The sequence below is a fragment of the Schistocerca piceifrons genome, chromosome X (assembly GCF_021461385.2).
Source record: "Schistocerca piceifrons isolate TAMUIC-IGC-003096 chromosome X, iqSchPice1.1, whole genome shotgun sequence".
In the NCBI taxonomy this organism is placed as follows: Eukaryota; Metazoa; Arthropoda; class Insecta; order Orthoptera; family Acrididae; genus Schistocerca; species Schistocerca piceifrons.
Window position 1 is genome coordinate 769234115 of NC_060149.1, and position 12585 is coordinate 769246699.

A 12585-nucleotide genomic window follows, 5' to 3' on the forward strand; every position below is an offset into this window, starting at 1 on the left:
TCTGAGGTCATCAGTCCCCTAGAACTTAGAACTACTTAAACCTAACTAACCTAAGGACGTCACACAGATCCATGCCCGAGGCAGGATTCGAACCTGCAACCGTAGCGGTCGCGCGGTTCCAGACTGTAGCGCCTAGAACCGCTCGGCCGATATTTTAACGGATCGTGTTGTACAACCGAAGTGTGTCCATGACATACAATAAAAAAAAAATGTAACCCACAAGAAGATGAACAAGAAGTGCTCAACATCGTTCGTGGTTTCAAGAAATAAATTTCTTCCAACACTGATTACTGTCATCCAAACAAACCTGTATTATAGTCCACATCATATCGAACGCAACAAATAAACAATCACCACAAGCACAACTAACACTGAACTGAAAATAGAGCGCCCTACAAAATGTACTTATCTAAAGCACCAAAAGTGAGAACACACTGTCACTGACTCTGCCACCAATAATGAACATTTCACTGTCGCAAAGAAAATTAAGAAACACAAACACAAGGTACCACGTGACTTCAGTATTTCGCCGTCGTCAACACTGTAAACACTGCGGAAGATCATACCAAAAAGTTAGAGATTCGTGTTGAAAAGCAGCGGTAAAGTCCTTTCCGTAGACGCGTTGTGGCTGTCTTCTCCTGAGGCTGAGTCCCGAGAACGAAGACGGAAGATAGGAACGCTCGCACCCGCACCAGCAGAGGCAGACTTTGCACCTCCTGTCCGAACAGCCGCGAGCAGACTGCGAGGGCCACGGACACGTGAGGCGGCGGACGAGCAAGATTGCAGTTATCTGGTTAGCGCGAACGCTGCCGAAACGCGTCTGGGCGCGCCAGCGCTGCAGCAGCTGTCGCGCGCCTTGTTAATAAACTTGTTTACTTGTCGCTCAACGAGAGATTGCTTCACTGCGCGGATCACTAGCTCCACGCAATTCGGTCGTTCTTGAACTACAGCGCGCTTCTGGCGGGAGGCACGGACCCAAAAGCTGGGTGCGTTATCCCGCTTGCTTCCGACACGGCAGCCTGAAAATTTTTATAACACTGCAAGCTACACTGAGGTGATACACGTCACAGGATACCTCCTAATACTGTGTCGGACCTCATTTTGCCCGGCGTAGTGCAGCAACTCAACGTGGCACGGACTCAGCAAGTCGTTCCAAGTCCCCAGTAGAAAATTTGAGCCATGCTGCCTCTAAACCGTCTGTAATTGCGAAAGTGTTGCCGGTGCAGGATTTTGTGCACGAACTGATCTCTCGATTATGGCCTATAAATGTTCGATGAGATTCATGAAGGACGATCTGGGTGGCCAAATTATTCGCTCGAATTGTCCAGAATGTTGTGCAAATCAATCGCGAACAATTGTGGTCTTCCATCGTTGTTTGAAAACAAGAAGTCCATGGACTTGCAGCGAAATTCAAAAAAATGGTTCAAATGGCTCTGAGCACTATGGAAATTAACATCTATGGTCATCAGTCCCCTAGAACTTAGAACTACTTAAACCTAACTAACCTAAGGACATCACACACTTCCATGCACGAGGCAGGATTCGAACCTGCGACCGTAGCGGTCACGCGGTTCCAGACTGAAGCGCCTAGAACCGCACGGCCACACCGGCCGGCAGCGAAATTCAGGAAGATCTGCAGCGGATAGGCACTTACTCGGTGCAGGGAGTGGCAACTGACCCTTAACATAGACAAATGTAATGTATTGCGAATACATACAAAGAAGGATCCTTTATTGTATGATTATATGATAGCGGAACAAACACTGGTAGAATTTACTTCTGTAAAATATCTGGGAGTATGCGTACGGAACGATTTGAAGTGGAATGATCATATAAAATTAATTGTTGGTAAGGCGGATGCTAGGTTGACATTCATTGGGAGAGTCCTTACAAAATGTAGTCCGTCAACAAAGGAGGTGGCTTACAAAACACTCGTTCGACATATACCTGAGTATGGCTCATCAGTGTGGGATCCGTACCAGGTCGGGTTGACAGAGGAGATAGAGAAGATACAAAGAAGAGCGGCGCATTTCGTCACAGGGTAATATGGTAAGCCTGGTAGCGTTACGGAGATGTTTAGCAAACTCAAGTGGCAGACTCTGCAAGAGAGGCGCTCTGCATCGCGGCGTAGCTTGCTGTCCATGTTTCGAGAGGGTGCGTTTCTGGATGAGGTATCGAATATATTGCTTCCCCCTACTTACACCTCCCGAGGAGATCACGAATGTAAAATTAGAGAGATTCGAGCGTGCACGGAGGCTTTGCGGCAGTCGTTCTTCCCGCGAATCATACGCGACTGGAACAGGAAAGGGAGCTAATGACAGTGACACGTAAAGTGCCCTCCGCCACACACTGATGGGTGGCTTGCGGAGTATAAATGTAGATGTAGTGCCGGCCTGTGTGGCCGTGCGGTTCTAGGCGCTACAGTCTGGAACTGCGTGACCGCTACGCTCGCAGGTTCGACTCCTGCCTCGGGCATTGATGTGTGTGACGTTCTTAGGTTAGTTAGGTTTAAGTAGTTCTAAGTTCTAGGGGACTGATGACCACAGATGTTAAGTCCCATAGTGCTCAGAGCCATCTGAACCATTTTTTTTGTAGATGTAGATGTAGATTGCTGCAAATAGTCTCCAAGTAGCCGAACATAACCATTTCCAATCAATGATCGGTTGAGATGGACCAGAGGAACCAGTCCATTCCGTGTAAACACAGCCAACACAGCTTGCACAGTACCTTGTTGACAATTTGGGTCCATGGCTTCGTGGGGCAAGCGCCACACTCGAACCCTACCATCAGCTTTTACCAACTGAAATCGGGACTCATCTGACCAGGCCACGGTTTTCCAGCCATCTAGCGTCCAACCGATATGATCTATAACCCAGGAGAGACACTGCAGAAGATGTCGTGCTGTTAGCAAAGACACGTCGGTCATCTGCTGCCATAGCCCATCCTAAAGGATTTGTTCGTCGTACGTCCCACACTGATTTCTGCGCTTATTTCAAGCAATGTTGCTTGTATGTCAGCATTGACTGCTCTACGCAAACGCCGCTGTTCTCGGTCGTCGGCCACTGCATTGTCCATGGTGAGAGGCAATGCCTGAAATTTGGTATTCTCGGCACACTCTTGACACAGTGGATCTCTGAGTATTGGATTCCTGAACGATTTCCGAAATGGAATGTCTCATGCGTATAGCTCCAACTAACATTCGGCGTTCAGAGTGTGTTAACTCCCGTCGTGTGGTCACAATCACGTCGGAAATCTTTTCATGAATCACCCGAGTACAAATGACAGCTCCGCCAGTGCATTGCCCTTTTATACCTTGTGTACGCGATCTACCGCCATCTTTACATGTGCATATCGATATCACATGACTTATGTTACCTTAGTGTATTACGTTCATAAACAGACGATAAAGCTGACTACCTCTACGATCGGCACTGAGTCACTGGAATCCGTCAAAATGCAAGAAAAGTTTTAATCGTTTATTATTTACCTGATCTATCTGTGCGTAGATGCCGGACGTTAGAGTTTATGGTGGTCATATGATTAGCGGTCGAGCGTCGTAAGACAAACTTGGATGAAGCGATGGTGCGACTCCCCCTCAGACTTAATTTTTAACCTATTTTTTTCATCACTGGTCGTGTTATCTAATCTGTATGACATTTGAGGCGTAACGTAATTAAAAAAACTCTCCAGCAAACTGGCACTATACATATATTTACATCACATCTTCCCAGAATCGGACATTTTGTTTCCAACAACTGAACATAAAGATATTTCCTCAACAATAGATGATACAATGTGACAGTTATTCAACTGTATAAAAAAACGTAAATTAGTTACAAACTACTGTGCGCACACACTTTATTCAACATGTAAACGTCACCACAGATATTCTGATTTAGGTTATGACATGTTTGGTGTGCCTGCCGTCATTGACAATGATGTGACGCGGACGAATAGCAAAATTCTGCATGACCCGCTGAAGTGTCCGAACATCGTTGATGTCGATGATCTCCTGAATGACTGTTTTCAGCTCAGCAATGGTTTTGGGAGTACTGCTGTACACCTTGTCTTTAATATAGCCCCACAAAAAAGAAGTCACATGTGATCATATAAAGAGAACATGGCGGTGAATTCAGGCCCATGCCAGTGGCGTGTAGGTACCCCAGAGTCACAATGCGGTCCCCAAACTGCTCCTCCAGGTCACCAAACACTCTCCTGCTTCGATGGGGTCGAGCTGCGTTCAAATGGCTCTGAGCACTATGGACTTAACATCTGAGTTCATCAGTCCCCTAGACTTAGAACTACTTAAACCTAACTAACCTAAGGACATCACACATATCCATGCCCGAGGCAGGATTCGAACCGCAGCAGCTTGGTTCCAGACTAAAGCGCCTAGAACCGCTCGGTCACAACGACCGGCTCGAGCTGCGTCTTGCATGAACCACATCTTGTTGAAATCAGGATCACTTTGGATAATGGGCCTGAAATCATCTTCCCAGAATCTTCGCGTACCGTTTGGTAGTCACCGTGCCGTCAAGAAATATCGCAAAGATTACTCCGTGACTGGACATTGCATCCGTTGAGGGTGAAGACACTTCTCGATCGCGAATTGCGGATTGTCAGTCCCCCAAATGTGCCACTTTTGCTTACTGACGAACTCATCCAAATGAAGGTGCGCTTTGTCGCTAAAATAAACCATACCAATTCCCATGATGCCTCGCGGCCAACCGTGCAATTTGAACGTCCTACCGCAAACCGTTCAGAAGTTATGGCGATTTTATTTCATATAGTTCAAGAATTGACACCCTGTATCTTCCTTGCGACAAAAGAAAAACTCGTTTATCATCTTACTTCCTCAGCCAGTTGCTGGGTGTTGTGTGCTGTCCTTAGGTTAGTTAGGTTTAAGTAGTTCTAAGTTCTAGGTGACTGATGACCATAGATGTTGAGTCCCATAGTGCTCAGAGCCATTTGAACCATTTGAACCTCAGCCAGTTCATGGAAATCTACCATCTCTACTTTTTCTACTTTTAGCGAGTGAAATCTCTTTACCGATGCCGAGAGTCTTCTCTGGGAGGACTAGAAATGACGGCCAAATGTAGAAATTATTTTGGACTGTGTCGACTTTACATGACACGCATGCCTTCCTTCAAACATTTGTGAACGGGTACACAACGATTAATGTTGATAATACACTGATACCTTCTTAAACTGTAGAGTAGTCCAAAAAGAAATATGAACCTGTGACTGAAGTAAGGGATTCACATTAAAGAAGTTTTTTCGCTTGTTACATATGTTGTGCACTGTGTGATCATAATCATGTATTCATAAATACTGTGAACAGATTGTTTTGGGAAACATTTCCGGTATTTTTTTTTGTACAGCCTACATTAGCTAAAACGCAGTTCTGCAGTTGTACTTGAAGGCGATCATAGATATGTCGGTTATCATCTAGGGAAGTAGATCTCAGAGATACTTTCACTTGTTGCCGCAATTGGTCAAGGGACTTTGTATCGGACCAAACACCGTCCCATCATGTCCTGTACATATTCTTTTGTGGGGGAGTCCGTTAGGTATGATGTTCATGTTGACCATAGGAATTGGTGAACATATTGGAAAACAGGTGGAGTAACATAGTAAGTGTAAACAAGGGCACTGTTGGAGAACAGATCTCAGTGACTTTCTACAAACGGCGACAGAATGGGTTGGGTTATATGTGTGCACCATGGACGGCCGAGGGTTTGCCTACCAAACTCATGGGGTGTACGATCATCGTAGGCTATTACTATTATCGTTATGCTCGGAATTGGCCGTGGACGACGCTGCCCGATAAATTCACTCTGTTGATTTACATCTTCTGGACGACTATCACTTACACCGTGGCACAATCTGCTTTCATTACGAGACACTTTGAGCGATACTGCTGTAGATTCCATTAATTTAATGCTGTACAGACAGTGCACATATATAGATAATATTCGAACATAATCATCTTATTACCAGATCATATTCATTTTATTACCAGATCATATTTTGAAAGCTATATTCTTTAACCGTTGTTCAGGTGTAGCGTATTTCTTACTTGTTACAGTAATTTCACGATGAACAAATAAAGACATTAAGTTGTCGTTTGCATGGCCCCAGTTGCCTGTAGTTGAGGAATAATTGGTGACACTTCTCACATAGTAAGTTGATTACCTGTATTTGGAAAAGAGTTACTGTCTTGTATTTCTTGCTTGTACAGTAATGCCTCCTTTCTGACATAGCAAAGATTCCGAATCTTATCTCTTTCCCTTGAGCAAATTAAAGCGGAGAGCGTTTACTGGAAGCGTATCACATTTTAAGTGTCTCGCAAATGATTACGTAACGATATGACGGCAGAATTCAGCTCAGCCCACTATCTTATTTTCGCATGTTTCAGCAAACAAGAGTGACTCCACGGCTGTTTCAAAGATACGCTATTAGTCTGCGAACTAATACAAGTACTGTTTTCTTTTTTGAGTGAACTTACCTTCGTCAGCATTCTATTGCATACTGCATTCAGCATTTAAAAATATATAAAATTTGTTGTTACATGAGCATCACCGCTAGAAATTTGTGTATTTTAACACAGTAAATTCTTATGTAGTTATATTTCACATACAGTCTGTTAAGTAAAGCCGGCCGGAATGGCCGAGCGGTTCTAGACGCTACAGTCTGGAACCGCGCGACCGCTACGGTCGCAGGTTCGAATCCTGCCTCGGGCATGGATGTGTGTGCTGCCCTTAGGTTAGTCTGGTTAAAGTAGTTCTAAGTTCTAGGGGACTGTTGACCTCAGCTGTTAAGTCCCATAGTGCTCAGAGCCACCATTGTGTGTGTTAAGTAAAAGCGTGATTGCCATTACACACAGATGGTAACAGATATCGCCTTAGTTCTTTCACAACCCAATAGAAGGAACAATGTCTATAAAGCTATTTGGGGATGTTTCTCAAAATTGGCTTTCGGCAATTTGCACGTGTTTATCAACAGTTTAAATGCACAGAAGATGTCACAGATTTATCAAAGATGTTTAATGTCGACTACCAAACGTTGGTTTATCGACAAAAATGAAGATTGGATACTACAGGAGGGCAATGATCCGAAGCACCGCAGCAGGCTTTGCAGGGACTGGACAAAGGAGAAAGGTGTGCAGGTACCGCATTGGCCTTCGCGGTCGCCTGTCGCTAATACTATTGAACATATATATGGTCTTATATCAAAAAGAAACTGCAAGGAAAACAGATCTCCACTTTGAAACAGCTGTCAGCGCAATACGGAGGTCTCTTCCACGTGAACAGCGGATAACTTGGTTTCCACATTGCCTCGGAGATGTCAAGAAATTATCGACGCTTCGGGTGATTCGACGTATTATTAATTGTAATTGAATTTTTATTTCTTCACATATGATGTACGTATATCTTTTAGCTTGTTGTAAAATGTATTCTTCTACTGATTATATGGTTCAAATGGCTCTGAGCACTATGGGACTTAACATCTATGGTCATCAGTCCTCTAGAACTTAGAACTACTTAAACCTAACTAACCTAAGGACATCACAAAACACCCAGTCATCACGAGGCAGAGAAAATCCCTAACCCCGCCGGGAATCGAACCCGGGAACGCGGGGGTGGGAAGCGAGAACGCTACCGCACGACCATCTACTGATTAACCCGATTACGATCTTACGTAAAAGACTGTCTATACCATAGTACCTATGTATTGTTCTGCTCACACGGCAACATGTATAGTCACGCGGCCAGGGAAATTAAATCAACAACCTATTTAGAAGCTTGTGAAATTTTTGAACCGTGGCTTTCGATCTCGGAACAATGTTTCATAGGCAAGCTGATGTGATTTTCCGTTCCACTCACTTGACAAACATAGATTAATAGGGAATATATATATATATATATATATATATATATATATATATATATATATATATATATAATATAAACTGCGTGTTCTCTGACGTGTGACAGTGCTACTTACCAACAGCCTGGGTAGTTGAGTGCTTCATTTGCTTCTTAGGGGAGTGTCCACTACAGGCGCGCGTGATGTTGACGTTTGACAAACAGTTTACCAAGCTAGCTTTGCCAAGTAACCGCTGCACTCAGGCTGGGTCCATGGGACTGTCGCCTCTCTGCTACCATCAACCCAAAAGGGAGTTGTTATGTAATGCAAGAGAGATCACTGCAGTACACACACGCGAAGTCCTAGCAATAATTGTTACACTGAAATTTCTCGTATCTGTCTCTTCATGTATTTTATGAACTTGAGGAAAGGTATCCTCATATATTCGGTAAAGGAACTGTGGAAACTGCGGGAACCCTTCTTTTTTTCATGTACAGATTAGAGGAATTACTAGGAATTCCTTACTGAAATAAATCCTGCTGAGATAAAACCGTGGTGCTAAAGCTGACGGCATTACCATCTTTTGTGCACATCATAAATATTTTATTTTGTTGCTATCGTTTCTCCGAAGGAAGGCGGTCCATTAAGGTATGCGCGAGAACCTTTGCGGATTTCGGAAAAAGAAGAGTGCGGTACTGGCTCATGTCGCTGCGAGCTAGCCCGAGAGGCGTACTCGGGTAACTGAGTCGTTGCTCCCATGTGGCACAGAGTTTTAATCTATCACGAAACTTCTAATTTTAAATACGTAGAACTAATAATATGATAGTTAAATCGTAGTTATAGCACTGCTACTAACTGTTCAGTCTGTGATACTTAATCTCCATTAACTTTTGGGTGAAATCTAATCAGATTATTATTATTATTACTATTATTATAACTCCAAATTGGCCATTTCAGGGCCACGTGAAACAGCCGACTTATAACATCATACTCTTTTCCGTTTTTTTGGATTCCCAAAACTTCTCAGGTGTTCACTTCTTTCTTCTGTGTATGTTCCCTCCTCGGTTCTTTTGTGTGTTCTTCGGGAAACTCTTGACGTTTTGTATCTTTTCTCCGAATTCGTCTCTGTTTTCTATATCCCTGTCTACAATACCCAACTCCTGTAGATCTTTCTCAGCTTCCTTAAATCTTGAAATTTGGGTTTGTATCAAAGAAGTCGAACTTTTTGTCTCCTTGTTGTTATCCTGGCCATGAAATGCAATCCTCCGCTTTCTCATTGTAACTAATTAGAATATTTTTAAGAAAAAGATTGATTGGACGTATTGTGTGATATGGCAATTATCAGCACACACGAAACAATTCCGTCGTTCGTTTCTAAACCATTCCTGCGAGGACACAGAATGACAGCGCGGTTATGGTTACCAAACTGTCCCACATCCGATCTTTTCAGCAGCGATTCATCCTAAGACAATACGGATTTCAGCGTCACGCGATTCTCTGCCTGCGTTAGGTAAGATTAGATCTTAATTGTCGCAGATCAATAAACCGTACAGAAATAAATTATCTGTAGAACACAAGCCACCGTACGGTTTGTGACGGAGGTAAATATTCTGTCACAATCTTTTCCATCCATTCCTATTCCATTCACGATGGGTACGCTGTAAGAACGATGGTCGGTATCTATCAGGGTTGACAACACGTGAGATTTACGAGGGCTGTTCAGAAAGTAATGTCCGATCGGCCGAAAAATGGAAACCAATGCGCAAAATCAAACCATGCAAGATTATGCCTCCCCACGCCATAATACCTGGACCACAAAAACGATCATGTTTGAGAATGCTCCTGGGTGCATTGCGTGCTTCCACCTCTCGCCATATGAGGTTTCATAAGGCACTGAGGGAAACTGTCAACTTGGTATTTCTTGTGGTCCAGGTGTTATAGTGTGGGGAGGCACAATGTTGCATGGGCATACAAACCTCTTTATCTTTGAACACAGTACATTCGCCTGCCGGTCAACCTTATTGTGATGATGATGAGTTGGGTTGAGGGGGCGCTCGACATCATGGTCATCAGCGCCCTGACGAAGAATCAACATGAAATCTCATGGGTGGGGACGAAGGCTGCCCCCACAGGCACAGCAGTTTATAACGTACTGAAGTCTGCTGCCCTTCCCCACCAGTTTAGGGATGAGGCCTGACAGTTCATAAAATCTCACCACCCTGTTAACACTTGTATCGGTATCTGCAAGGACGGTGGGCAGATCTCCAGCGAGACCAAGGGCTGCCCTGTTATCAGTATACAGAACACACGAAGCCACAATAAGCTGAATTGAAAGCTGCACGCCACAAACTTCACAGAAAGGTGGATCCTCCCCCCGGAGAGGAAGCTATGTGTGAAAGGGCTATGCTCGATGCGCAGTTTGGTGAGCAAAACCTCCTACCAGCGGCGAGGCTGACACGAAGTCCTCCAAGCTTTAGTGGTCGGTTTGAGCGACCGCAGTTTGTTGTCCGACACCTGCAACCATTCAGTCTCCCACTGACGCTTGATGCATCTGTCAGAAAATGAGATAATGGCGTGCAACGGGATCGGACATTGATGGACAGCACCATCCCAACATGCTTCCTTGGAAGCTTTATCAGCCATGTGGTTACCCTGTATCCCAACGTGGCCAGGTACCCAGCAAAAGATCACCTGCTTGCCAAGGCGTTGGAGCCGCTGTAAGCAGTCTTGCGGTCAACATTATTATTACACTGCACTGTTTCACCATGTGCGTCTTTTCAGGATAACAACGCGCAACGACATAGAACTGCGCAAGTGGAGGAGATGGTGGAACGAGAGGATGTCCGAATGGATGTCTTCCCCGTCCCTCCGACTTAAATCACGTAGATGGGGTGTGGGATGCGCTGGGGAGACGGAGTGCAGCACGTCCACATTCACCAATGACCATTCAGTGGTTGTCAACCACGTTGGTGGAGGAATGAAACGCCCTCCCAAAAAACTTTTTACCAACCTTGTGGCCAGCATTGGTGCACATTGCAGAGCACGCACTGCCGCCCGTGGTCATCACACAGCCTAGTAAGAACCACATGCCGCCTTTCGTAATGCCCAGGGAACTATCATAAATCCCGATGACTTCAGTGTAATTATTATCTTTGAATAAAAGTGTCATTTCTGTTCGTCTCATTACGAATTGCTTTCTTCTGCACTACACCGTAGCAGTTCTTTCTACGTATGCTCAAATTTTCATCAAGCTTTGTTACTTGGCAGCGACACATAATGCGAAAGTTACTTTTAAGTTTTGCACACCAATGTATTTTGTGGCTGTGACTGCTTCCGATGATTGTCCTGTATTTGTGTAATCATACAAACCAATCTATGGTTGGTTGGTTGGTTGGTTGGTTGGGGTTGAAGGGACCAAACAGCAAGGTCATCAGTCCCTTGTTTCCAATGTGGTCCATTCAGACAGGTTGACATCTCAGAAAGATAAAAGGTAAAAGGCTAAAAAACGTACAAGTGCAGTCGTGTTGTGAATGGTAAAAACAAAATGAGGGACGTCAGCAAGAGAGCAACCCCAAGGCTATGCTAGAGGCAGGAAATAGGCTCTGAGCACTATGGGACTTAACTTCTGAGGTCATCAGTCCCCTAGAACTTAGAACTAGTTAAACCTAACTAACCTAAGGACATCACACACATCCATGCCCGAGGCAGGATTCGAACCTGCGACCGTAGCGGTCGCGCATTTCCCGACTGTAGCGCCTAGAACCGCTCGGCCACTCCGGCCGGCAGAGGCAGGAAATATCCCACCTCTGATGCAGTAGAGGCAAGACCATCTCCTATTTAAAAGCGTTCAACTGCTAGAATGTAGAAGTGCGTATTGTAAAAGGAGAGTAACCGATTCTAAAAAGTGATGAAAACAGAATAAAAGGGAGAGAATAGAGGAGCTTGGCCAGGGAGGGGAGTCACGAATCTCCAAACACAGCTGACAGTAGGAGACACCCGTAATACTTCTCTTATTATGTAAAACTTCTAACGTAAGGTTATACCCATTAATGAGTAGATTACGACAGCATGTTAAATTTTTAAATTCGCCCAATAATTCCAGAAATACTGAAGGTCAGATTTTCATTGCCACTGGAAGCCATTAGAAAGGCAACATGCTACTGTACTGGGTTCCGGTTCAGTAATGTACTGTACAGGGTGGTCCATTGGTAGTGACCGGGCCAAATACCTCACGAAACAGGCATCAAACGGAAAAACTACACAGAACGAAAATCGTCTAGCTTGAAGGGGGAAACCAGATGGCGCTGTGGTTGGCCCGCTAGATGGCGCTGCCATAGGTCAAACGGATATCAACTGCGTTTTTTAAAAATAGGAGCCCCCATTTTTATTACATATTCGTGTAGTACGTAAAGAAATATGAATGTTTTAGTTGGACCACTTTTTTCGTTTTGTGACATATGGCGCTGTAATAGTCAAACGTATAAGTACGCGGTGTCACGTAATATTCCGCCAGTGCGGACGCTATTTGCTTCGTGGTACATTACCCTGTTAAACTGGATCGTTTACCAATTGCGGAAAAGGTCGATATGGTGTTGATGTATGGCTATTGTGATCAAAATGCCCAACGGGCGTGTGCTATGTATGCTGCTCGGTATCCTGGATGACATCATCCAAGTGTCCGGACCGTTCGCCTAATAGTTACGTTATTTAAGGAAA

At 44.5% G+C, this 12585-nt stretch overlaps 1 protein-coding gene across 4 annotated transcripts in view; it reads right to left on the minus strand.

The window, feature by feature from the left end:
* Positions 1–12585, minus strand: part of LOC124722065 (transcription factor CP2) — an 881222-nt gene that overhangs the window by 559288 nt on the left and 309349 nt on the right. The window contains exon 1 of one of the 4 annotated variants that reach the window (XM_047247262.1): positions 567–703. The exons of the other annotated variants lie outside the window; for them this stretch is intronic. The gene's annotated coding sequence lies outside the window, so the exon portion shown is untranslated. Of the gene's footprint in view, positions 1–566; positions 704–12585 lie in introns of those variants that run through there. 4 annotated transcript variants of the gene reach the window in all.